General features: G+C 46.9%; 1 protein-coding gene across 9 annotated transcripts in view; it reads right to left on the bottom strand.

Annotated features, from left to right (window-relative positions):
* The window catches only part of Apbb2 (amyloid beta precursor protein binding family B member 2), a 326,097-nt gene extending 307,129 nt beyond the window's left edge, over window positions 1-18,968 (bottom strand). For 5 of the 9 annotated variants that reach the window (XM_085836739.1, XM_021162014.3, XM_021162011.3 and 2 more), the window contains exon 1: window positions 18,732-18,967. The gene's annotated coding sequence lies outside the window, so the exon portion shown is untranslated. Of the gene's footprint in view, window positions 1-14,847; window positions 15,056-18,731 lie in introns of all 9 variants that reach the window. The other 4 variants (XM_021162015.3, XM_029477235.2, XM_085836737.1 and 1 more) reach the window with 3 other exon arrangements.
* Window positions 18,969-25,193: the final 6,225 nt, after the last annotated feature.

Consider the following 25,193-nt stretch of genomic DNA (forward strand, 5'->3'; position numbering starts at 1 on the left):
TTTCACGAGATGAAGATGAAGCACGGTGGCTACCAGAGAGATTAATTCGTCAGGTAAACACAGATTCTGTCTCTTCTCGTAAGTATCATTCTAAAGACTAAAATTCCTCTTGTGCTTAGAGTTCAGCTGGGAGTAGAAGCTCTCAGAAAAACTGTTTTCCTCTGAGCCAAATCCCCTACAGGAGGCCAGAGATTAGCTTTAGTTTTACAATTTGCATCTAAATAAAGTACCTTGACTTCTCCAAACAGAAAATTTACATTGCTACACTCTCATTGTTTAGAATTCTTCCTTTTCTCAAGCAGGTCAATCTACATTCTCCGGTTCTCCGCCCCTAAGAGCAAACAGGTGGTACTGCTAATCTCCCTTCCAAGGACATCCCAGCATGTGGTTTTCAGTCTAAGATACGATTTAGATTTACCAGGAGAGCTAGGGAAGTAGAAATTTCATATATATTTACAGAGATTAGTTCTTATTTTGATAGAGATGGGCTTAGTCCCTTAGCTGGCCTCTGGCTTTTCACCCTTGCTGTTACTGCAAGGTGTCCTTAGTTCCTCAGGCTATTGGGAATAACAGGTATGAAGAGGAAAGACTTTCAGCTCCTATTTTAACCAAAATTAGTGATGTTAATACTGACATAATTCTTGTCTAGGCCTTGCTAAATCTGAGGTTGACAAGTCTCATATAGAGACCGCGCATAACTCAGAACTGCGCTACTGATTCATAATCATATGAATACAGTATGGGTACCGCTTGGCGCAGGAGATTACTGCGGAGGGAAGGTCCAGCTTGACCGTTTCTGAGTTCCCTGTGCGACACACCTGATTTGAAAGAGGTTGGTATCTGATTCCAGCTAAAAACCAAAAATACTTAAGGCTCTGCCTCCCCTCCCCAAAAGATACCAAGAGCCACAGATGTGAGTTGTTATAATGCTCACGGGAGGAATCAGGTCAATGTCCACCCAAGTCAAGGTTAAAGGCCCACTCATCTATGGATGAAAAGAATCATTTGATCACCTGTTAAGCATTGCCTATTTAAACTTAATTAATAGGGGGGAGAGAGGTTGGAGACCTTACTGTCGTAAGGGCAAGCCCTTCACTGCCTCCCACCCAAATAAAAAAGCCAACTGGCCTTGTACTAAAGAGCTGGTCTTACCCCTTCTCACTGTTTCCCCTGCCTGTCACCCAAAATTGCGGAGGATTATCAGCTCAGTGTTATTCTAAATTTGTTTAGTTAAACTCAGCCAGGGTTCCAACGCCCTACTTAAAATGCAAACAGGTAGCTACCTATTCAGCACTAATTAGCATTATAAAGTCAGAGCCTATTCTGTTAAGTGGTTTACTAGGATAATAAAGACAGTCTTAGCCAAATACAGTTTACCATTAGAAAAGTTAGGGAATGCCACGGAAACAGGTTTTTTCTTTAGCCCTAAGAACTCAGGCAGAACTATTGAACATAGATAATTTTTCTGCCTCAGGCCACCCCCTTTTTTATTTTTGTTTTGTTAACTAATGGGAGGAAATGTGGCCTCCCTTCCCCCAGCCTGGAACCTGCTTGCTCAAGGGTGGAGCTAACGGCTCATTCGTCCTGCCACGCCTACTGCTGGAACCTGCCTTTGCTGCCTGGAGGCACACACGTGTTCGTCCTGCTACTGGACCCTGAGTTACTTGGCGGGATATTGGGTTCCCTCCCCCTTCCTTTATAACTGAGTGTCTAAAAATAGTAAAATTGAGCCTTGATCAGAATGTTTGTTGTCTTGGCTCCATTGTTTCTTCCGCCCCGTCTAGATTCCTCTCTTTTCAGTTCGAACTGCCATTCTCAGTTGAACCGTTCGTGTTGTGGACTGCGGGCAGGCCGCAACAAATAAGTAAATATATATATTTTTTTTAATTAAAGAACAAGCAGCTCACGTTGCTAAAGAGGCTGAGGCAGAAGTATTGCCATGAGTTTAGGGCCAGCCTGTGCTGCACAGAGAGTTGTAAGGCAGCCTGGGCAACAATATGCAAAAGACTGGTACAGGCATCATGCTGACCACGTGTGACCCAAAATCAAACCCTAACCTACAAATCCTCTAAGCCTACCAAACTATGAACCATGGTACCACACTGACAGTCGATCAAGGGGGAATAACAAACCCAATTAAAAATTAAAAAAAAAAAAAAAACCAAACCGGGTAACTGAATACAAAGTATAGTACAAACCTCTTTCTATGAGCCTTTTAAAAAAGAAAATATCTTGGCTGGAGAAATGGTTCAAGATTAAGCACTGGCTGCTTGCCCATAGAACTCAGGTTTGATTCCCAACACCCATCAGGCAGCTCACAAGCATCTGTAACTACAGTTGCCGGGAATCTGGCGCCCTCTCCGGTCACCATGGATAGGCTCAACACAAAAGCACTCCACAGACAAAGCATGCACACCCATACACACAAAACAGTAATAAATCATAAATAAGTCTTTAGAGAGAAAGAAAAAAACTTCCTTTTGTTTTAATCCTAACTAAGGACCATCACTGGTAACCCAGTTACAAAAACGCACCCGATGACCATCTGAACAAGAAAAGAAAAACTCAAAAGAGAAGCTCAGTATGCTGGCCATGCTGATGGCTACTGCAGAGCACACATTTCACAGGCCCACAGCAGACCCGCCCACCAGCTCCGCTTCGTGCCAGTATCTCATGGGTGGAGAAACTAAACTGCAGCTCTGGCTGCTCCTTTAAACCCAGATCATCTGCATCTAAAGCCTGGTCTGGATGAGTTTCCCCACAGAAGAAAGCTTTCTGAAAGGACAGGAACTTGGTGTCCAGGTCAAGTGACAAGTGAGTACTATCCGTCCCCTCCCCAGCCGTTAGAGCTCCAGGCTCAGGTGCAGGCCACCCAGAGGTTTGGACATGCTCAAAGGAACTTTGGTCCTGGGCAAGTTAATTCCTCCCCCAAATTTTAACTGCTTCAACCACTTTTAAGTGTATAGTTAGATGAATTAAGCACATACACACTGCTGGGCCATTGTCACCAGCATCCATCCTCCAGACGTCTCTTCCGGATGAAACCTTGGTCCCACGGAACATCAGCTAGCAACCACACCCTAGCAACCACAGGTCTAGCTTCTGCCTCAGTGACCCGACTATCCCAGGTTAGTAAGCCATAGGCCCTTTGTGTTTGGTTCATTTCAACTAGTCTCTGAGAGCCAGTCCCGGGAACATACCTTTCAGATGAAACTCACGATAGTCATTTTACTCCCTTTCTCATTGCCAGAGCTCGGAAAGGAAGAAAGAGACAGAGGGGGGAACAAAGTCATCCACTATCTATCCTTCCCAGAGACAGAGCCTATTTCTGAGTCTATCCTATCCCTCTCCTGTGGCTGGCTTTATGCAAACAAACTGTTAACAGTTAGATCACCTTGGAACATTCACAGGGGACGTCCCATCCCATTCTTTAACATAAGCATCTATCAAGATGGCATAAGGCCAGGCATTTTGAAATTAATCCCAAGGTCAACATGAGGGAAAAATCAAGGTGCTGTAATGAAAGCCTGCACCCACCAAGTCTCCTATTACACCAGTGAAGGCTGCCTTAAGTTTCGCTCGAGCAGGAAACCGTTCTTGGCACGGCATCGTGGTATTGTCCAATAGCCAGCGCTGCAGAAAGAAGTCAATACATTCACAAACGTTCATCCAGGAACAAATGTTAAGCAAAACTTTATATAAACTCTGAATGCAGCCACCCAGCCCCACCCCCTTATCTCTCCCAAAGGGAAACAGCGTGGTCCCGTAGATGTGAAAATCCTGCTTTCTTACAGGAATAAAAATAATAATGCCACAAATCAATGAGCTCTGGGTCTTTTTATTGTTCTTGTTGTTTTAATTGTTTCTTTCGTGCAATTCTCCGGTCCTCAGAACCAAGGGAGGAAAAAAAAAAAAACAATGAAATTCCACTCCTTATTAAAAAAACAGCAGGACCTAGGCCTGGTAAAGTGAGGTGATTTACATGGAAGTAAAACCAGACGCAGCAGGAGATGACTTGGATCCACGAGACAGTGATATGCTAGTGGGTGGAATGCAGGGCTTCCTGTATTTATTTTGGTAGAATTAACCTCCAGTTCTGGGAGTCATTTTTAGAAACTGACGCTGACGCTGACCCCACGGCCATGACCTGCACAGTGGCAGTTCCGTCTCCCTCACACCATCGCTCACAGGTTTTTCTGCCCAGATCGGTATAATACACTCACTATGAAGGCAACAGGATTTTCCTCAGAGCTTTGCAACATGGAGACCCTGTCCCCCGTAACAGTCTACAGGACCACCATCATCCCTGTGAGAGTCCCTGTCTCTTCAGGAGCACAAAACTAGGAACCCAAGAGTACAGCCCACCCAAATCTAAAGCCCTGAACTAAAGGAACCTCCCTGCCCTGCTCCTCCCAGTCCTGCTCCTCCCAGCAATGCTCCTCTAAACAATGCTCCTCCCAGCCCTGCTCCTCCCCATGTTCCCCCCACCACCACATGCTCCTTCCTCCCAGCTCCTCCCTGCTCCTCACTCCCTGCCCTGCTTAGATGTGTCTCTGGTTGTTCCCTCAAGCTCTGGCTCCTTTCATTCTTTTCTAAGTAAACTCCCATTTCATCTTTCCGGAAACTACTCTAAGCAGAAGAGAATGCAGCACGGATCGGAGGCTCTTCACTCACCTGATAACTGAGTGAAATGTTCTTTTATTCTTACCATGTCTCCCAGGCTGTCCTGGGCTCTTGTTCCTCCCGCCTGCCTCCACCTCCCAAGTGCTGGGATTACTTACAGGTATCAGGCATCTTAACTACCATACCTTAACATACTTTCTTTCTTTCTAAGACTCACCCCAGGAGCCTCGAAAATAAACGTTTTTAGCAAGCTCACCCCTACCTGACCCCTTCTGTGCTTGCTATAGCAAAGAACTGTAAGGAATCAGAAAATAAACCTCTTCAAAATGGCTGCCTAGATCACCTGTACTCTAACTTCACGAAAGATCAAAACTAAGCATACCTTGACTAAAAGTCAATTCAAGAGCTGAGCATGATACATAGTAGCTGACTGCCTCTAATTCTGGCACACAGTAAAACGAGGTCTGAAGTCTAAGAGTTTAACATAGTTAAGTTCAAGCCCACTTGGCTATGCAGTCCTGAGGAAGGGGGCTACTCCATGCAGAGAAGGAGGGAGAGAGAGAACGAGGAGGAAGAGAAAATAGGAAGGAGAGAACCAAGCGTGGTGTAGAAAAGCCAGGTTGGGGAGTTATTTCTTAAATTTAGTGCTTGCCCTTAGAAACCCACAGGTCAGTCACCTCCCTTCTGCCTTCCCCTTAGTTGGCAGCTGACACCCAGAGAAATGTCTGCATACCTGAAAGTTGCAATGACGTCACAATTTCCACAATTCAAATCAAAACCTACAATCTGTTAAACCAAGTAAGGCCAAAGCACATAAGAAATGGGTTTTTATTGTTGTTGTTTTTGTTGTTGTTTCTATCATAGGTAGTTAGCCCAGCAAGGATTCGAATTTCCTGAGCCTTTCTTCTTTTTCCTTACACTGCCATTCTCATCAGCTGAGCTCCCACAGATGGGTCACAGTTACCATCGACACTGGGGATAGAAGACAGAAACCATCTTGGCCAAGAACGCTTGCTGGCATACCTGAGTTCTGGCAAGCCTCTTCGCAGAAGGAACTGACGGCCTTGCCCAGCTACTTTTGCTTTGCTCATGTGTTCCTCGGTGTGACACCAAGATTATCACTTCATTTCTAACTAGCATGTGCTAAGCAGCCTATTTTAGAAGTCCCGGAGGCGGTACCGAGCTCAGACCCAGACGGCAGGCACCAGAACAAGGTGAGCACAATTGGTGTCCAAGGGATCTCTGAAGACGGTTTGTAAGCAAGGCCCTTCTGAGCCAATCCGCTGGCCTGAAAGGGCTCCTCTCCATGTCACCCTGTTTCCTCATTTGGGTTTACTTGCGTATATATATATTTTTTTAATTTACACTATATTCATTATGCATTTGCTTGTATGTTCTTTTAAGTTTACACTGGGTACACTCGTTACACATATGTGGAGCATAAACATACCAGGCTTTTGACATAGCCTTCATTTCCCGTCACTCAGGACCCAGAAGAATATCACCCGGTCACACCACCTGATCTAAGAGGATCCTAGGCCCTGGGATCTCACCACCCCTCTCTTTCACAGCATTTCCTACCAAGAGGTTAGATCAGAAAAACAGAATCGCTGGCTTGGATAGAGACCTAGCATCTCAAGTGGGCTAGTTTCAATCACGTTGGCTGAAGGACCTGCGAGGGTGGGCTCACCTTAAGCCAGGCTAAAGGGGCCGGTGGAATCAGTTCTTTAACGAAATACTGTACTTTTCCTTGCTACAAACCTCACCACTAATGCAGAGGCTTAGAGGCTGCAGCCGCGTAGGGTCCTAAGTCAGCCCACCTTTCTGAATCATTCAAAACAAAGTTAATTTTTCCTTCTCTTCTTCTTCTTCTTGAACCTGCTTTTCTTAACACTTTGGGCTTCTCCCCAAACATTTCAGGCTTCCCTGCTTTCTCTAAAGCCTCTCTCCCCACCATGTGGCTGCCAGTCACCCAGGTGTCTGACCCACATGCCAGCTTACACGTCATGGCTGCTTCCTTCCCTTCCCTTCTCCATCCCCCTTTTCTATCCCCCTTCTCCAGGCAGCAGCTGACCTCTACAGCTTGCCTCCTCTGGGATTGTTTTTCTTTTATACTCTAATAAAATGGCTCCTGGGCTTCTACTTGAGCTCACTTTTCAATCCATTGATCAGTGCACCTATGAACACTGAAAGGTGGCCCAGACTTCCCCTACATCAAAGAGAGCAGAGCATCTTACAACTCTCCATGGCCGCTCAAAGGGCCGACTATCAGGAGGCTATAGGCAGAATAAACATATGCTCAATAAACACATGGATACGTGAAGGAGATAGTTTAGTAGCCCTCCCTCTTGCCTGCACAAATGACGACTTAAGCATTTGGTTATATGGTCTAAGTTAAATATGGCTTAATTTCAATTCAGTGTGATCTGGTGGTTTTGTTTTTAAATATAAGGACTATGTGTATGCAATTCTATTTGCTAAATTGAATGTCCTCTGCGTTTCTTTTGGACACATTTTATTTCCACGTTAGTCACACTGGAGAAGTACAAGAAAACTCTGTTCTAGAAACAGTAATGGCTTCTTTCCAAACCATTCTAGAATTTAGAACAACCAAAAAAAAAAAAAAATGACTTATATGTAAACTCATACTGACCTCCTTAACATCACAGTATATTGCTTACAAATTCAGGGGTGGGGAGGAGGGGGAAGGAGGAGGGAGAGAGGGAAAGGAAACAGAAACAACAGATGCAGAAAATGTGTTCTTTCCAACACTGGAAATGCAAATAGAAAGGAATTCAGAACCATCCCACAAGGATCCACAGACTACAGAAGCCAGGAAGAAATGCTGATGAAGATAAAGGGCTCAGGACTTAGGGTATGAGATTCCCCCAGTGGGAGCACAGAGAAGAACCCCAGGCCCTGACCTGGGTGATCATAGACACCACTGGCTCTCCAGGTGTGAGCCCAGTCTAGCAGCTTAGATGCTACCTGGGAAATCCTGACAAATGTAGACTTGCATCAAGCCACACCACAGACCTGGGAACTCTAGGGCTAGGACCAGTGAGATATGTTTTCACCAGCCCAGGGGTGATTCTGATGCACAGGGAGGTAGACACCGAGTAAGCAACTTCCTGTAGGAAGACTGATACCAGACAGACGAAAACCAGTCCACTGGGGATGGATGCAGCCAACAGAAGCCCTCTGTTCAATGCCAAAGAATGCATGGCACGCTGTACAAATAAATGGTAGTGTGCAAGCCCAGGGCATGAGAGGGAAGGTAGATCACCAAGGGTGTTGGGTTCAGTGCCAAGCAGCCTGCAGGTAACAAGGAGTTCCTGGATGGGCAGACAGACATGCCCACACCTGCAGAGCATTTTAGAAACAGCACAGAGAAGAAACGGGCAAGCGACTTGGAGAATGACTGCAAACTCTGCAGAGAGTGGCGATGGTGGTGGGAAGAAAATGGAGGCTATGGGGGACCGGCAGGGTTCCACACAGGGGCTGGAGACAAGAATTTAAACAGCAGAGAAATAGGTAGCGGGACAGCTGCAGAAGAGACTGAGCTGAGACCTGACACACTGGAAACTCAACCAAAAGTAGGCATTGGTCAGGGGAGCAAGCAGAGTGCTTCTCTGCTGGTAATGTCCTACTGTATTGTAGGCGGTTCCTGAGCTCTATAAATGAGAGTTCCAAGCAGACAGAGTGGCCATCCTGGTCAGGTTCATCACAGGGCATTGGGATCAGTCCCCAGCTTCTGGGAAGCCAAACAGAGATGCAAACTAAGAGGTCATTACTCTCATTCAGGAGAAGACAAGAGTTGTGGGGAAAGAGTTAGAAATAACCTCAGTGTGGTGATTTGAATGAGAACGGCCCCAAAGGCTCATATAGTTTAATATTTGGTCCCCAGTTGATGGAACTGTTTGGGAAGGATTAGGAGGTGTGGCCTTGTTGGAGGAGGTGTGTACCAGGGGTGGACTTTTGAGGATTTAAAAGCCTACACCAGGCCCAGTGCTTGTCTATTTCTGTCCTTCTGTCTCTCCATTTATCTGTCTGTCTCTCTTTCCCTCTCCTTCCCCCTCTCTGTCTCCATCTTGCAGATAGGATGTAAGCTATTGGTCAATGCTCTAGCGCCAGGCCTGCCTGCCTGCCATGCTCCTCACCATGATGATAATGGACTAACCCTCTAAACTGTAAGCCAGCCCCCAATTAAATGCCGCCTTTTAGAAACTGTCTGTCATGGTGTCTCTTCACAGCAATAGAACAGTAACTAAGACACTTGGTTTCTTACATTCTCTATAGTCTGTTGACAGCATCCAAAACCCAGAACTCCTATTATGAAAATTTAACAGTAAATCTGATCCATTGAATGGAGTCCACAAAGGCTCATTGCCCTGTAAGAGGGATCCAAATACTTTTAACAAAAGTAAAAATAAGATATAGTTCCAGGCCACAAAGACACAGCCACCTAACTGAGATGACAAGACAGCTTTCCTCTGTTTCTATTTCTGGAGTAGCCGTTAAGCAGAAGATAGAGATGTTTCAGATCTCACTGAGAGAAGTCTGCGTCTTTGCTTTGATTTTCAGAAATGACTCCTGGCAGGCAGATAGTGTTGTGACCCAATTACTGGGTATTTTGGATGTAGTAGGCACTTAGCTGGGGGATGAGCTGGGGGTGCAGAGGGAAGAGTTACGAGCAGGCACTACCACCTGCCTCCCTCCCGCCTCGGAATCTCATGGTGGAGGACGCCTTGGCAGTCAGGAAGCGATACAGCAGCTCCCCCTGACCTGCTTCCTGCTTCCTCACCATTCCCGAAATAGATGGAGGAGCTAAGGCAGATCATAAATATACTCCCAGCCCCCAAGGGGAAGGCCTGGCAAGGACATAAATTTGGGTCCCTGGGAAAAAGGGATGAAAGGCGAAGCTACTGAAAGCCTTAGACCCAAAAGGGTGGGAACAGTGGGAAATACTGACACAAGGAGTAGGGGAAACCTCCAGGCAGTTCTTATACCAAAGTACACCCAGGGGCCAATGCTACAACGTGTTCCCCATAGTGGAGCTCTCTGGTTGAAAAGGCAAACCTTAGCAAGCCAAGTCTCACTGCCTGCCAAGTGGTGGTCTAAGCCCTTATCCTCTGTTGGCTCCTGAAGTCCTTAGATTCCTGTTACATACACACCTCTGGCTTTCTCGTTTGCAGGTGAGACATTACATAATTATGGTGTTCAACTAGAATTCCGCCATTGGTGGAGACGTGGTGACTCCATGACAGGGCAACACCAGAACCCTGAGTAGAATTTTTTAACACCAAGCTCTGATAATCTCTGCAGAGCAGGTTGCCCTATGCACTGTACACTGGCCAACAGCATCTCTAACCTCTATCTGCAAAAGCCAAGAGTCAAGCTAAAATGTCTCCGGGTCAAATGGGCCCTGTAGGGCAAAAGTGTCCTGTCCCTCCCCTAACCCCCAAATGCAAAAGCAGATACTGCAGAGATTTGAATGGTCACACTCCTACTTCCACGGGTGCTGGCAGTGGAGACAGGCTCTGAAAGTTCCAGGGAGTTGAGCGTGGGGCAGGAGCCACTTGCCACGGCTCCTCTTCCTCGCAGCAACCCCACTTCTGAAAAGAAGAAACAGCTTCCTCTGTCACCACTCCCGCAAAGCCCACACAGGCCTCCATCAGAGCACCTTACCCCCAGTGCTCTGGCACAGTGCTTGGTACCAACTATGTACACAATTAACATCGGCTGCACAAAAGAGTGGGCATGTGGAGCTGAGGTTTCTGGGAGTCACCGGATGAACGTCTCTCTTCACTAATGACCTAGACAAACATATATGAAACTTGTTTCTTGGGGAGGATCTGAAAAGTTCTGTACCGACAGCAGGAGAGAGTCGGGCTGAGCAGTGCTCCCCATGGTATCTCGGCCCCAGTAACTGAGCATTCTCATCAGGCCTCAGCCAAGTCCGTCTGCAAATTACATTGCAGTAGCTCACCAAAAATGAAGCAACCCAGGAAACCTAACTTGCGCTAGGTTTCTCCTTTTACCTACAGATGGTACTGTCCAACTATACACAGTGCTTCCACCTACAGACAGAACTGCCCAGGCATACTCAGTACTTCCACCTACAGACAGTACTGCCCATCTATAAACAGTACTTCTACCTACAGACAGTACTGCCCAGCCATACACAGTCTTCCACCTACAGACAGTACTGCCCAACTATAAACAGTACTTCCACCTATAGACGGTACTGTCCAGCCATACACAGTACTTCCACCTACAGAGAGTACTGCCCAGCCATACACAGTACTTCCACCTACAGAGAGTACTGCCCAGCCATACACAGTACTTCCACCTACAGAGAGTACTGCCCAGCCATACACAGTACTTTCAACTACAGACAGTACTGCCCATCTATAAACAGTACTTCTACCTACAGACAGTACTGCCCAGCCATACACAGTCTTCCACCTACAGACAGTACTGCCCAACTATAAACAGTACTTCCACCTATAGACGGTACTGTCCAGCCATACACAGTACTTCCACCTACAGAGAGTACTGCCCAGCCATACACAGTACTTCCACCTACAGAGAGTACTGCCCAGCTATACACAGTACTTTCAACTATAGACAGTACTGCCCATCTATACACAGTACTTTCAGACAGTACTGTAGCTATACACAGTACTTCTACCCAGAGACAATACTGCCCAGTCATACACAGTACTTCTACCCAGAGACAATACTGCCCATCTATACACAATACTTCTACCTAGAGACAGTACTGTAGCTATGCACAGTACTTCTACCTACAGACAGCACTGCCCAGCCATATACAGTATTTCGACCGACAGACAGTAAGTACTTCAGCTAAACACAGTACTTCCACTTACAGATAGCACTGCCCAGCAATACAAGATACTCAATGTAGAAGGTAGCCTGGCCTTTGCCTAGAACAAGACTACTGAACAAACTAAACAAAGACCCTCAAGTTAAGAACACAGTCAGCAGCAAAGAACAAGCATGATACTCAGGGAAACACAACATCTCCCGTGGTTTCAGGCCAAGGCCCCAGGAGTCAGAACCTCAGACCAGCCTTGAGCCTGCTAGGGTGGCCCTGAAATCCTTATCCAGTGGCTCAGCTTTCTGGTACTTGCATGTGATGACAACTCACCAGATCCCCCTTATTTTATACAGAAGCAATCTATCCTGGGAAATGCCCAGAGAGTCAACAGAGCAACTCCTAGTTTCCAATGTCTGGAAAATCACATGAAAAAAAAAATGCACTTGGGAGCCAAAATAGCAGTGCCACCATCAGGCAGATGCCAGTTAACTGTGTGCTTTGAAATCAAATAGGAGGTAACATTTTTACCTTTTCCCCAAACACTGAGCTAAAGGAAGTTTAATGGTATGGTGACAAGACAAGTCTTGTGTAGGGCCTGGACAAGGCCTCTAACTTTTCTAAAGCACGGCAAACTGTCAAATGGGAAATGAAGCTATACCCCAAAGAGTTAAATGAAATGCTTCCTGTAGAGCTGCAGGCACACAGTTGGCTCCTAATAAATAAATGTTATCTCTTCATCCTGTCACTTGGCAACCAGTGGTCTCCTCGGTATTTACTGAAGGTCCAGGACAACAGGATGGCCACTGTACAGCCTATTAGAAAAGACCTTAGCTTTCTTATCTCTAAAATAGGAACAGGGTTTCCTGAGGGTTAGATGGCACAACAGCCATGGAGCTCTGAGCTCAAAGAATTTCATGGTAAGGTTGATATTATTAGGATCAGTGAGATGATTAAGCACAGATTTTATAGACATGTTTACATGTGTTCTCATATGTAAACATATGTACATACATAGGTTAGAGGTCAATGGTGTTCACATTCCTCAAATTATTCTCTCATTCTCTCTCTCCCTCTCTTTTTTTGAGACAGGGTTTCTCTGTGTAGCCCTGGCTGTCCTAGAACTCACTCTGTAGAGTGAGTTCACAGCTGGCCTTGAACTCAGAAATCCACCTGTCTCTGCTTCCCTGAGTGCTGGGAATAAAGGTATGTGCCACCACCACCCAGATCTCTTCCTTATTTTTAAAGACAGGGTCTCTCTCATTGACCCTGAAGTTCACCTACTCAGCTAGATTGGCTGGCCTGCAAGCCCCAAAGATCTTCCTGCCTCTTCCTCTCCAAAGCTGGGGTTACAGGCACAATGCCTAGCTTGTTCACGGGTGCTGGGAATTGAACTTTGGTCCTTATGCTTGTCTGGCAAGTGCTTTAGTGACTGATACATCTTCTTAGTGGTAAGCTCAACAGACTTCTAGTGTTGCCTGAAACACATTCTTTACTATGTTAAACTATTATTTCAAACCAAAGTTTTTTTTTCTTCCCCTGCCCCCGTCAACCCAATACCACCAAAAAACAAAAAAACAAAAAAACAAAAAAGGTGAAAAGCAGCCATTTCCAGGAGCCAACCATTCTTAAGCTCCCCCTAAGCATCTCAGGTTCATCCACATAGCGTGGGAGGCCACATGAAGAAGACTATTAAGCAATTCATGATCCAATGGTCTTGCTTCCAACAGCAATTCCTAGAATCACCATCTCCAAATTGCAAAAGCATGTTGCTCTGCCAGAAAGAGATCTCCATGCAAACAAACAAATGCCAAGATACATCTCCAGGCCTGCCTGCTGACTTCACATTGCCCTGTCTGCTCTCCCAGGCCCTTGTCCTTCATCCTGGCATCCTGCTGGCCATTCTTGGGCTATAATTCAAAAATGCTCACACAAGTTCCCAGGGCACTTTCAAAATGAATTCCTTCACAGCTCCTGCGACTCTGGGTCACTCTACATTCCTGGAAGGCCCAGGGGCCTTAGCAGCCCACCCACAAGCTCTGTGTGTTGGTCTGGCTTTGCTACTAACTCAATCCCAAGGGCAGAACTGTGCATCTCAGGACCAGATTCCCAGACTTAGCAATTTCATGGACCATTAAGCTGCCAAATGAAAATATTCCCACCCCTTCAGAGAAGATTTTTACCCCAAAATTGGAAGGGCATAATCTCAAAGAAAGGGGCAGCTCTCCTCATTTGAACACCAATAAAATCCTGGCTTTAACATCGCCGTTATCACTGTAGTAAGAACAATGAAAATGTCACCGATAGACTCTCAGCCCTCAGAGCCTGCACTGTGCTCTGCATAGACACAAACCGTTCACTTCTGCAATGCCTACAAATGGAGATCTGTTTTCTAAGGTGGTGGACTGGACATGCTACATCCCGTTCCATCTTCCATGCCAAGCCTTCCTTCCCCAGCAGCAGAACTCGCCCTTCCTCTTCAGAACTCTACAAAGTCGGTCCAGTTGCATCCTCTAAAGCACGCTCCTCCTAGCTCAGTTCAAAAGTCTGCACTTTTTTTTCCTTTCCTTTTCTTTTCTTTTTTTTTTTTTAGTCAACTAAAAATAACAAAGCCACACTTCCTCCCACTCCAAGCATTCCTTGAAGCAGGCTTGCCGATATAGCTCAAGTTCAGAAACTTCAGGTACTGCCCCGCTAGGCAAAATCCTGCAGCATCCACAAGAGGAAAAGGACACAATGGCTAACCTAACACTCTCAAGTCATTAACATGAAGAAAACATTTCGGGCCTATTTCACCCCATTATTCTGCTCTATGCTCTCTCTCCTTTGTCTCGGTGAACTCATGCATTCTATACATCCTATATACCAGGAAGTTATACATTGTCACTTTTTTTCCTTTAGTTCTGTTTTGTTTTGTCCCTATCTTTTGTTGTTAGTTGGTCAGTTAGTAAGTTGGTCAGTGTGCTGACCTCCTAGGCGATTAATTAGATCCAGGCTCCCTAGGTTTGACTACATGGTGATGTCTTACCTCCTCTCCCTACCTTTTCCGTTCTCACCGCCTGACCTCTTCCCATGTTTGCAATTCTTGCTTTGCTCCTTGCAGGCATTCGGAATCCTCCAGGCCAGAGGCCCTGATGTCACTGCCCTCACTGTTACTTAAGTGCTGCAGTAACTCTGGCTACCTTCTCCTGCCTCACTTAAAGACTAACAGTGCAGAGTTTTGTGAGCATCCTGAAAGCAATGTATGCACAACCCAGAATGGAACAGCACAACCCAGAATGGAACAGGCGCCCTGTATCCTCAGCCCCATCACCATCTAGCTGGTACTTCTGCTACTGCAGCAGCAGACCACAAACACCTGCACAGCCAGGGAAGATGCTCACCTCAAATGACAGCGGCAACCAGTTCCTATGGCCAAGAGCTGCACCTCTCGTTAAGGGCAGAAGGCGAAGGATAACACATAGGGAAGCTCTGCTAAAGTTCTACAAGGTAGAGATCAGCAACCGAGTCACAGAAGGCTTCCCCTGCAACTGGTAGAGTCTTCTACATGGGCTGGGAGCCTAAAAGCAGAAAGTCTCTCTTCAGAGGATGCTAAAAAAAAAAAAAAAAAAGTTTTCAAAGTCTGATAGCCAAGCCTAACCCCGACTCTGCCTCCTACCCAGAAGACCACAGGTTCAGAGTTCAGTGATAACAATTATTTTGTAGTAAAAGAAAAACTCAATGGGAAGCAGGAACTGACCAAGAAGGAAGGGTGTTAAGGCAAACCCAGGGCAGGACAGGCTCTGAGATGCACAAAATCAGCCTTACCTATGTTCTATGCCAAGCCTTCCTTCCCTAGCAGAGGAACTCGCCCTTCCTCTTCAGAACTATGTGCTAAATGAACTCCTCTCTCCTTGAATGGCTATATTATAGGCCTCTGGACCAGGCCAAGGACTCAGTAAACCAACCAGAGGGTGTATCCTATTGCAAATCTCATTCTACTGAGCTTCCAAGAAGTGAATTAACTTCTCCAGGTCACAGAGTAAGCAGGACTAACGGAGGAGCAGGGTACAGGAGCAAAGACATTAGAGTCGCTGCTTGGTGAGCTTTCTATCAAATCCTACCAGACCCTTGATGGAGCCTGCCACTCTGCCTCAGACAAGTCATTACAGCTACAAAGCACACCACTGACACATGTCATCACGCAGAGTATGCACCAATGACACTTTAAGATGGGCAATTCTGGCTTATCATCCCTAGATTTAATTCTTTTTTGCTAGTACTACAACACCACTGAAAATAAATAAACACAAAGCAGGTTTTAAAACGCGGGACGGAGGCTTCTTACAAGCATTCGAGTCACTCGTAAGGCACGCTCTTCTACTCAGACCTAATCCTAAACAACAAATCAAAGATGTCTCAGAAGAGAATGCGAGAATGCTTAGGGAATAGTAATGGGACACATTGAAATATTCTCCTCCTATGAGAGGAAACTTCACAGTGAGATTGTTATTGGGGTCTGAAGTCTCCACCTCATAAAGGGGTTTTCCTTGGGTGGGTGGCATTTATGTCAACGTACCATAAGCAAAGGAAACATGAGAAGATAGGGAGATGGCTCCATTGGCAAAGTACTTGCCCTGCAAAGGTGAGGGCCTGGGTTAACTCCCCAAGACCTTCATTAAAGCCCGGCATGATAATACAGTATTCCTTCTGCAAGATGAAAAGGTAAAGATAGGATTTTCCTCCAAGGTTCTCAAGGCCAGTTAGCCTGGTATGCAGAACAGTCAACAATAAAGACCAAACTCGGTCTCAAAAAAACGGTGAAGGTTAGCAGGATCTACACCAAAGGATCCTCTGACCATCGAATGTGCATATGATAAGTACAGGCACATATGCAGGCATGCCCACATACATCACATACAAGACACTGCATGTAAAGAGCAGAATATCAGTTTTGTCAGGAACAGCCACTGATCAAATCGGAGATTTCTTAACCCAGGCAAGGAGAGTATCACCCACATAATCAATAATAACTTAATACAATGTTTTTCTAAAACTCATTCCTGTTAGTGTAGCGAGTAGCTATAAAACACTGTGGTATGTCTCTGGGATACAAAAGGTATTATATCCAAAGGTACTGTCTATTTTAAAGGTGTGGATAGAAAGATAGTAAGATTCCATTTTTTTCTTAGATAAATTTAGATAGCCACTAATCAGGGTAAGCAACAAGAAGAACACAATTCTAGTACTCATGGGAAGGGTTTCAAGTGTTGGTTCCTGCTCCAACAGAAAAAGAATCCAATATTTGTTTGCTGCTTCTCCTCTGGCAGGAAAAGCCCTCAGAAAATAGAAACATGACATACAAAATAACTGTTCTAAAATATTGCTTGCACACGTGTTCTTGTAATATTTGTCTTTTCCTAGATAATGTTGTAGCCTGTGTTCATATTATTGAAACTAATGTAAAGTATTACTCTGTTACATTGTAGCTCTTCCAGCTTTTCAACTACCTCTTTACAAAGGTTCAGACTGCAGGATTCTACCCAGCTCCTTAAAGGTGAATAGTTTAAAGTATCCATTTGGGGAAGAAGTAACAGTGTCAGAGGACAGCAGCCACACTTGAACCAGAATAGGGTCCCAACCTGAGTCCTTTCTCAAAGCCTGGCACATGGCTTTCTGTTTCTGGGAACTTTCCGAAGGTGTCTATCAACCTAACATAACAAGTTCAAAAGGACAGTGGCAGACCTCTTGCATCTGCGACATCCCCTACCCCACCCCCACACTCCACAGATGGGACCACTCCCCACTCCAGCCACCCTTGTTCCCACCACATTTCTGCCTGCCTGGGGAGGGGGGAGGGGAGAGGGGTCCCCATCCTCAGGACAAATACCATCTTCCCAAACAGATGCCATCTCTAAGATTCTGCTAAGAGTCTCCAAATTCGGAGAAATCCTGAAACAAGACAAAGCCTGTTCCTAACTTCATAAAGAAATGCTCCCTCCCAGAATCCTGTCTCCGCAAGGTCAGCCACAAGAATTCAGGTACTACTACCATGGCCATTTCAGGAAAGGATCTATAGTATCATGACAAGAAAGAAAATTTAGATTTAAGGTGCCAAATCCCAAAACAACAGATCAGCTGTCACAATTTATTCTTAAATCGGTAAAATGAAGAAACAACAAAAAGGGCCAGCCTCACAAAGTTTCTTATTTCTTGATATCAAAATGATATTGCTGTTATCGTTTTATGACTTTCATTTAAGACATTGAGCACAAGGCAAAGTCAGGGACAAGACTTTTTAAAACTGCCCCCTCTAAGAGCCCTCTGGGCTTCAGACACTGACCTAATTCTCTCTTCATGTGAGCCCTCTCAAACCACTCAGTCCATCCCCCAAGCGATCGGGACAGTCGCGGCTGTGCAGAATCTTGCTACAAAACGGTCCCAATTCTTCATCTGATTTCTCCTGCTTTTTTTTTTTCTTTAAGCCCCACACTCCCTTGGCCTTTTGGGCCTGACCTCCTGTTTTCAGACCTCTCCATCAATGGAGAGACCACCTATCATTGTTTCTACGGGACTCCCGCATCCTCCCTCCGCCCAGCTAGTTTTCGTCGCACAAATGTCATTTCTGGCGTCTGAGCCACCATTCCTCCCAGGAAGCAGCAGTGGGGCGTTCGGGACCCCGATGACCGGCTTCCCTGATCCGGCCCTCGGCACACAGCCATTTTCTAGTTAAAACGCTCTCAGCGCTGCAGAGGGGACAGGAACTTTGCCCTCTCCTCCTTTCTGCAGAGCTGGGTTCTCTGCACCCCGGGAGACGCTAGCCAGGTCTCTGAATCTCCAGCAAGAGCGCGCCGCCCGGCAGGCAGGCCGGCCCCAGGGCAAGGGGGCGTGCGCTACCGGTCGCCCGCGCCCACCCGCACTTTGCCCTCCGCAGTCTCCGCCCGGGCACAGCCCTGCGACCCGGTGTCCTCACCCGGCCCTGCCGAGCCCCAGCTCCGGGTGGGAGTGAGGGAGTAATGGGAGTGACGGGGCGAGCCCGCAGCCAGAGCGCCGGCCCTGCGGCGCGGGCGCGGGGCGAGCGGGACTCCGCAGCGGACGCCTGCTGCAGATGCGACGGCAGCTGCTGCAGCTGGGGCTGCGGCTGGGCGACCGGCGGTGACCGCCAGAAACCGAGCAGCAGCCGCGAGGGCACAAGCAGCCAAGCTCGCCGGCTGCCCGGCTCCCGCGGCGCACTCCGGGCCATCCCTCGGATCCCCGGGCTGAAGGCATAGAAGGAAGCGGGGCTCACCAGCGCTGCGCGGCGTTCGATCGGCTCCGGACCCGGCTCCCAGGTCTCGCAGTCCGCTGAGCACCCGGATCAGCTGCGGGCTGCAGCACGCGAGCTTCCTACTTAGAGCAGCACTGGCTCCGGCGACTGAGCATGCCCAGTGCGGCTCCGCGAGGCCCGCGCAGGGAGCAGCGGCGGCGAGATTCCACTTCTCCAGGCTTTGGCGGCGGCTGCGCGAGGAAAGGCTTGGAGGGGCCTGGCGGAGCCGGGCGAACCCAGCAAGGCGGGGCCGGGGGCGGAGGCCGCGGCGGAAGGGGGCGGGCCGCGCTCCCAGGGCGACCCCTGCAGGTGGAGACGGCCGGGCTGCGGCACAGCAGGGAGGCAAGGGGAGCCAGGGTGACACCCAGAGGCTGGGGGTTGCGGGGCAGCCCGGGTATCCCCTCCAGGTGGCCTAGCGTCTGTCTGCACCAAAAGGCAGTCTGGGAAACTCTTCTCTCACGCGTCTGCGTTCCTGTAGAATGGAAAAATACCCCAAGATGAGAGCTGCCCACAGCCTTCCAGGCTAACTGAATGTTAAAAGGTGAAACTTTCTCCTGCCTTCTGCCTCCTCATCCCCCCACACAGGAACATTCCTGCCCTGGAAAATCACAGCGAGATAACGCCAGGCAAGAAATACGCCTGAGAACAAGGAAAAGCATTATCTACTTGCTACCTGTTCGTTAGGCATTAAGTGGATTTACTGCAGGCACCTGGAGGTCCTTGATTTGTTTCTCCATCAAGCCAAGGGGTGTTAAACTGATGCCTAGGTCAGACTCATCTGGGAAGGTTGCTGAAGCAGCATGCTAGGCGCGTTTCCAGGGGTTGGATGAGTCGTTGTGCCGTGCTGCACAAGCGCCCGTAAGTATCAAATCCCCAGGTACTGATGCAGCTGCCATCCGAGAACTAGTCATGGGGATTCTGCTATACACAGACGATGCTACCTACCATCTCCTCTAGAAAGGTAATTCTGAAAATAATTATAACTACTAAGTAATGGCTCTTTGACAACGCACTCCTCAATCAGATAGTAAATTCAGACTCATCCTCCCTACAGTGAAAATGGGCATTATTCTTTTTTTTTCTTTACACAGCAAGAGTTTATTGAGGTTCCACAAGATCCCCTTACTAAGACCTAGAAGCAAATCACAGCCCCTACCTTCATGTTTGCAGCCCAGCAGTAACTGACATCCACTGAATAGTTTCTATGAAATGCCATTTCTGCCATCTCCATACACAAGGTGTTGACATTTAAAAGAGTTGGGAATGGAGAGAACGCCGTGTGTTGGTGGTATCTTGCAATCTATAGCCTCTTCTATAATCAATTATTTCCCTCAGACTCAGCTGAAGGCCAGTAGTACTGCCTCAGAAAAATCTCCATAAATCTATGCAGGTTCACTCTTGGAACTGAGCCTCTGCATTCCAAGACTGGCCCAACGAATCCTGCGAACCATGAACAGTCAAAAACCAGGGTTCAAATACCAACTTGGGAAAAGCAAACTCTAGAGGGCCTTGAGACACAGGCTACTCTGTCCTTCAAGCCCAGACAGGAGGAAATGAACCCAAGCCCACCCTGCGAATCCTTCATCGCGGCGATCTCAGCAGGCTACCACACCAAGTCCCCTTGCACCTTGATCTCCCTGCCCGCCAACGTCCAGAGCCTACCCTACCACCCGATTCTCCCGGGCTCCCGGGTCGAACCGCGCCTGCCCCCTCCAGGCGGTCTACTCGGACGCGCAGAAAACCCGCGCTGGAGTCAGCCGCGGCGGCGGGGCGGGGCGCGCAGGCGCGGTGGGCTCCAGGTTGGGCGGAGGAGGCGCCCTGCTCCACACCTGATGCAATCACCCTTCCGGAAACCCGCAGGGTCTCCAGGATCACCGCGGAAACGCTTCCTTGCCTGCTCCCGCCTCTGCGTCCCAGCCTGGTCGCCTGCTTCCTAGGCTCATTCCCCTGGTGGCCTGCGGGAGGAGTCGGGAAGTCACCTCCTTGCCAGCTGAATACTTAGATGTCCCGATTGTGAGGGGCCGGCTACAGAGCATCCTGCAGCTGTTGGAGGAAACTCCCCCGGTTATTTCCCCGGGAGGACTGGCGGGACTGGAACACTGGTTTTGAACTCTTCTTTGCTTCCTTCCTGCATCCTATCCATAATTTCTTCTCTGTTCCTGAAAGGGACGGTTTAAGGTGGAATGGATTGCCAGGTTCCCTGGCTAGCTAAGTATGTAGCCTTAGATGGGCTGGAGAATGCCTGCCACCACACACTCATGTTATAAATAAGTAATTGGCTTCCCTATACCTCATCGTTTAAGATCACAAAGAAAATCATTTCTCATTTTACCACCTTATGCAATTTTGATAGCTATTGTGAGTGGGTTTTTCCCCTTAGTGCTGACGCACACACGAACTGTTTTCTTAGGAAATGAACTATTCCAAGAATATCCTGAGCACTTGTTTTTATCAAGTATAAAGTAAACACTGGGTACAGCACATTAAATTTACCTCCTGTAAATTCCCATAAGATCAAAAGCCCTACTAAGTGGAGGTCTGGGTGTTTCAGGGAATTTTAGTGGAAAGAACACTTGCAAGAATGTTATAAAACCAACGCTACACCATCTTTAGATTCTGTACGCTTTTTACTTCTTCATACCCCAGAGATGTCAATGGCTTCCTTAAAGAAGACAAATCGGTCTATTGTGTCACAGCACCACAGAGGCTGAGGCAGGAGGACAGTGAATTCAAGACCAGCCTGGACTTTACTGTCAAAAAGAACAAAAGCAAACCTGGGTGGCACTGGATGGGGAATTCCTGTCTCAGCCAGGAGTGGATTCCCAATCCACTCAAACCAGTGCAACCACCAGCACTGCTGGTTTTGAATTCAAAACTTAAAAGTATAAACCAGTAGCAACAAAGGAGACCCTGTTACTGGTTTCTTCTTAGGAAGTCCATTAAGCTTTGAACATCCTTGACCAACAACCAATTGAACCACTGCTAAGATAGCCAAACACTAGGCACTAAGTATGTCAGTCAAATGGCAAAAGGGTTTTGTGTGGCATCAAGAAGTGTTAGGGGGTGGGGGGACTGGAGAGATGGCTCAGTGGTTAAGAGCACTGACTGCTCTTCTAGGGGTTCTGAGTTTAATTCCCACCACCTGTAATGGAATCCAATTCCCTCTTCTGATGTGTCTGGAGAGAGTAAGAGCGTATAAATAAACAAACAAATAAATATTTAAAAAGATGTTTTGTGGCGACATTTAGGGCTAAAAGTACTTTTATTTGGTCATCTGTTGTAAGAGCTGTTTAAGGTGAAACCCGGGGAAATTTAATGATCAAAACAAAATATCTGAGTCCTCATTTGCTTTAGTAATAATTCCAAATACTTTTCCAGTATGAAAACTAAAAGCTAAAGCTTGGTGTGGTTGCCATAACTTTAATCCCAGCACTGAGGAGGCAGAGGCAGGAGATCTCTGTGAGTCAGAGACTAGCCTTGCCTGTATAACCAGCTTCAGACTAGCCAGGGCTACCTAGTAAGAGCCTGGCGGGGGGAGAGGGAATGCTAACTTCTCATCTTGATGGATGTGTATATTTCTATTGGGAATGATCTGACATTTAGAGATCTGAGAGAATACCTTCTTCATAAGCAAAGAAGAGTGGAGAAAAATGTCAAAATACAGAGGTGCCAAGTCAGAAAGCATCACAAGGTGCTGGGTACAGAACAGCTAGTTTTACTGAGCATGTGCTAAAGGCTGGTGAGAGGTTTGTTAGTTTGGGGGGTTTGTTTTAAGACAAGGTCTTATGCTGGTCAGGTTGACCTCGAACTCACTATGTAGCTGAGGCTAGCCTTGGACTCCTGGTTCTCCTTCCTCCGGTTCTAGAGAGGTAGCATTACAGGTCTGCCACCAGGTGCTTATGCCTGTGCCCTTACACGGAAAACCACACATAGAGAGAAAACGCTTATGACATCTTTGCTTATGTAAGATGATAATCTTCGCACTGAGGAGGCTGAGACATGTAGCGTTCATAATTTTACTCTTATCTATGTGTTTATGATTGTTTGTTTGTTTTTGTGTTTGTTTGTTGAGAAAAAGTCTCACTTCGAAGCCTGGACTGGCCTTAAACTAATGGCAATCCTCCTGCTTCAGCTTCCTGAGTTCTGAGATTACAGATTTGTGCCACCATTTCCAGCTGTTTTTTTTTTTTAATCTTTTCCTTTTTGTTGTTGGTTTGGGGTTTCTGTTGGTTGGTTGGTTGGTTTGCTTTGCTTTTGGGTTTTTGTTGTTTTGTTTTGTTTTGTTTTTTGTTTTGTGTGTGTGTGTGTGTGCACAAAAGCATGACTCTCAACTCTAAGAGGGTAAGAGGTAGCTTATTCTGTACCTAAATATGAGTGAGTGTGTTCTAGGGACATAGATTTGGATCTTTCTAAGCACAGTATTCCAAGAAGAAAGCAGCTTCGTGGAGTTTTGGATTTTTGTTTTGTTTTGTTTTGTTAACAGAATAAATAAAGTCGTAAATCAAGATATTTTTAAAACCATGTTGGTGGGGATATCAGAGAAGCAGTTATAGCAGAATGAGGGAATTTGAGCTCCAGGCCTCGGATGCTACCTGATATCATACACACCCCTTCGTCCATAAGTGCAGGATGGGGTTTGGAAAAGTTATTCCATTTCAAAGGTCTTTAGCTGTTTGTTGGGAATGTTAGGTCTAACACAAAGGTTGGGGAGGACTGAGCATTTGGTTGGGCTAAAGATTGCCCAAGACAAGTTAGGACTGGGCTGTGGAACTATCAAGTTCCAATCTTTCCTTAGTCACTTAGGTTTCAATCCGTTGGCCTCTACTATTTATGACCTTAAATTCAGGCCTGGTCTGACCCACAAACATGAAGCAGATGGTCCTGGTACCTACTGATCTCTCGGGGATGTCAGTCAAGCCTCTCCAGTGGCCACTCTGTGCCTAACTAGCGGTTCTAAAACTGCTCAATATGGTAACAACCCCCACCACCTTTTTTTAAAGACCATGCTGTCCTCATAAAGCTCTCCTCTACCTGCCTCTGCTCCCAAACGTAGATTAGAGTTGTATGCCACTATCTACGGTAGGGCCATATTGGCTTACACATCTCAAAAATCCGCCAGACATGGTGATACATGGCTTGAGAGAGGTGTAGATGGATCTCTCTGAGTTCAAAGCCAGCCTGGTCCACAGACTGAATTCCAGGACATCCAAGGCTACACAGAAAAACCCTGTCTCACAATTCATTATAATTTGTCAGATCCCACATTTCAGTTCTTTGGTCTCACCAGCCAAGTAGCCTCACAAGGATTGTATTGGACAAGGGACTTATAAACATCACCATCTCAGCAGAGCAGGAAATACCCCCATAGAGCTGCGCTGGCTCTTCACCCAACAGTGCAGGCCTTCCTCTCTCTGCATGCTGCACTCCTAGAAGACCATGTGTGTGTGCTCTGCCTAGCCCCTTGAGCCTCACTTTGAATTTCCTACATTAAGATTGTCATCAGAGAGTCGGGCGTGGTGGTGCATGCCTTTAATCCCAGCACTCGGGAAGCAGAGGCAGGCAGATTTCTGAGTTTGAGGCCAGCCTGGTCTACAAAGTGAGTTCCAGGACAGCCAGGGCTATCCAAAAAAAAAAAACAAAACAAAACAAAAAAAAAAACCAAAAAACAAAAAAAGATTGTCATCAGAGGAGCTGGAGAGATGGCTCAGCGGTTAAGAGCACTGACTGTTCTTCCAGAGGTCCTGAGTTCAAATCCCAGCAACCACATAGTTACTCACAACCATCTGTCCTGGGATCTGATGCCCTCTTCTGGTATGTCTGAAGTCGGCGACAATGTACTTACATGTATAAAACAAATAAATCTTAAAAAAAAAAAAAAAAAAAAGGTTGCCATCGGAGCACCCAGCAGTGTCCTGAAAAAGTAGTTAGACTTGGGAGGTAAGGCTTTGTTTCATAGACTTGCTCTCACCATAAGGCCTCACGGGACTTCGTGGGTTTGGGGATTTTGTTTGTTTGTTTTTGTTTTTTGTCATTAATGGTTTTTTTTCTTCTTTTGGGCGGGGTGTTCTTTTTAACCTGTGTAATGGGCACCTGAATCTGTTCCTCACAGGCCTGTTGAGGACTAAAGACATCCTGTGGACAGCTTCTAGCAGGCCTCCTATAGGATGACGTCCTTTCCTCTGCTCCCATTTCAGTTCATGACTTTAAAACTCAGGTTTCTAAAGCACAAATCTCAACCATCTTCACATCTTCCGATGTCCTAAAGCACATTAGTCACCAAGCCCCACGTGCTCCCTGTCCAGGCTGCCTCTCAGATCGAGGCCTCTGTGCCTGCCTCCAGTCTCACTATCCTGCCAACTGACCTTGGAGACACCCACCAGTCTCTGTTCAAGCCCCACCTCCCACAAGCTTCCAGAGAGACCCTGGTAGGGTAAGGACACCAGT

This window comes from Mus caroli, unplaced genomic scaffold (assembly GCF_978045245.1).
Source record: "Mus caroli unplaced genomic scaffold, Mus_caroli_1 scaffold_4, whole genome shotgun sequence".
Taxonomy (NCBI): Eukaryota; Metazoa; Chordata; class Mammalia; order Rodentia; family Muridae; genus Mus; species Mus caroli.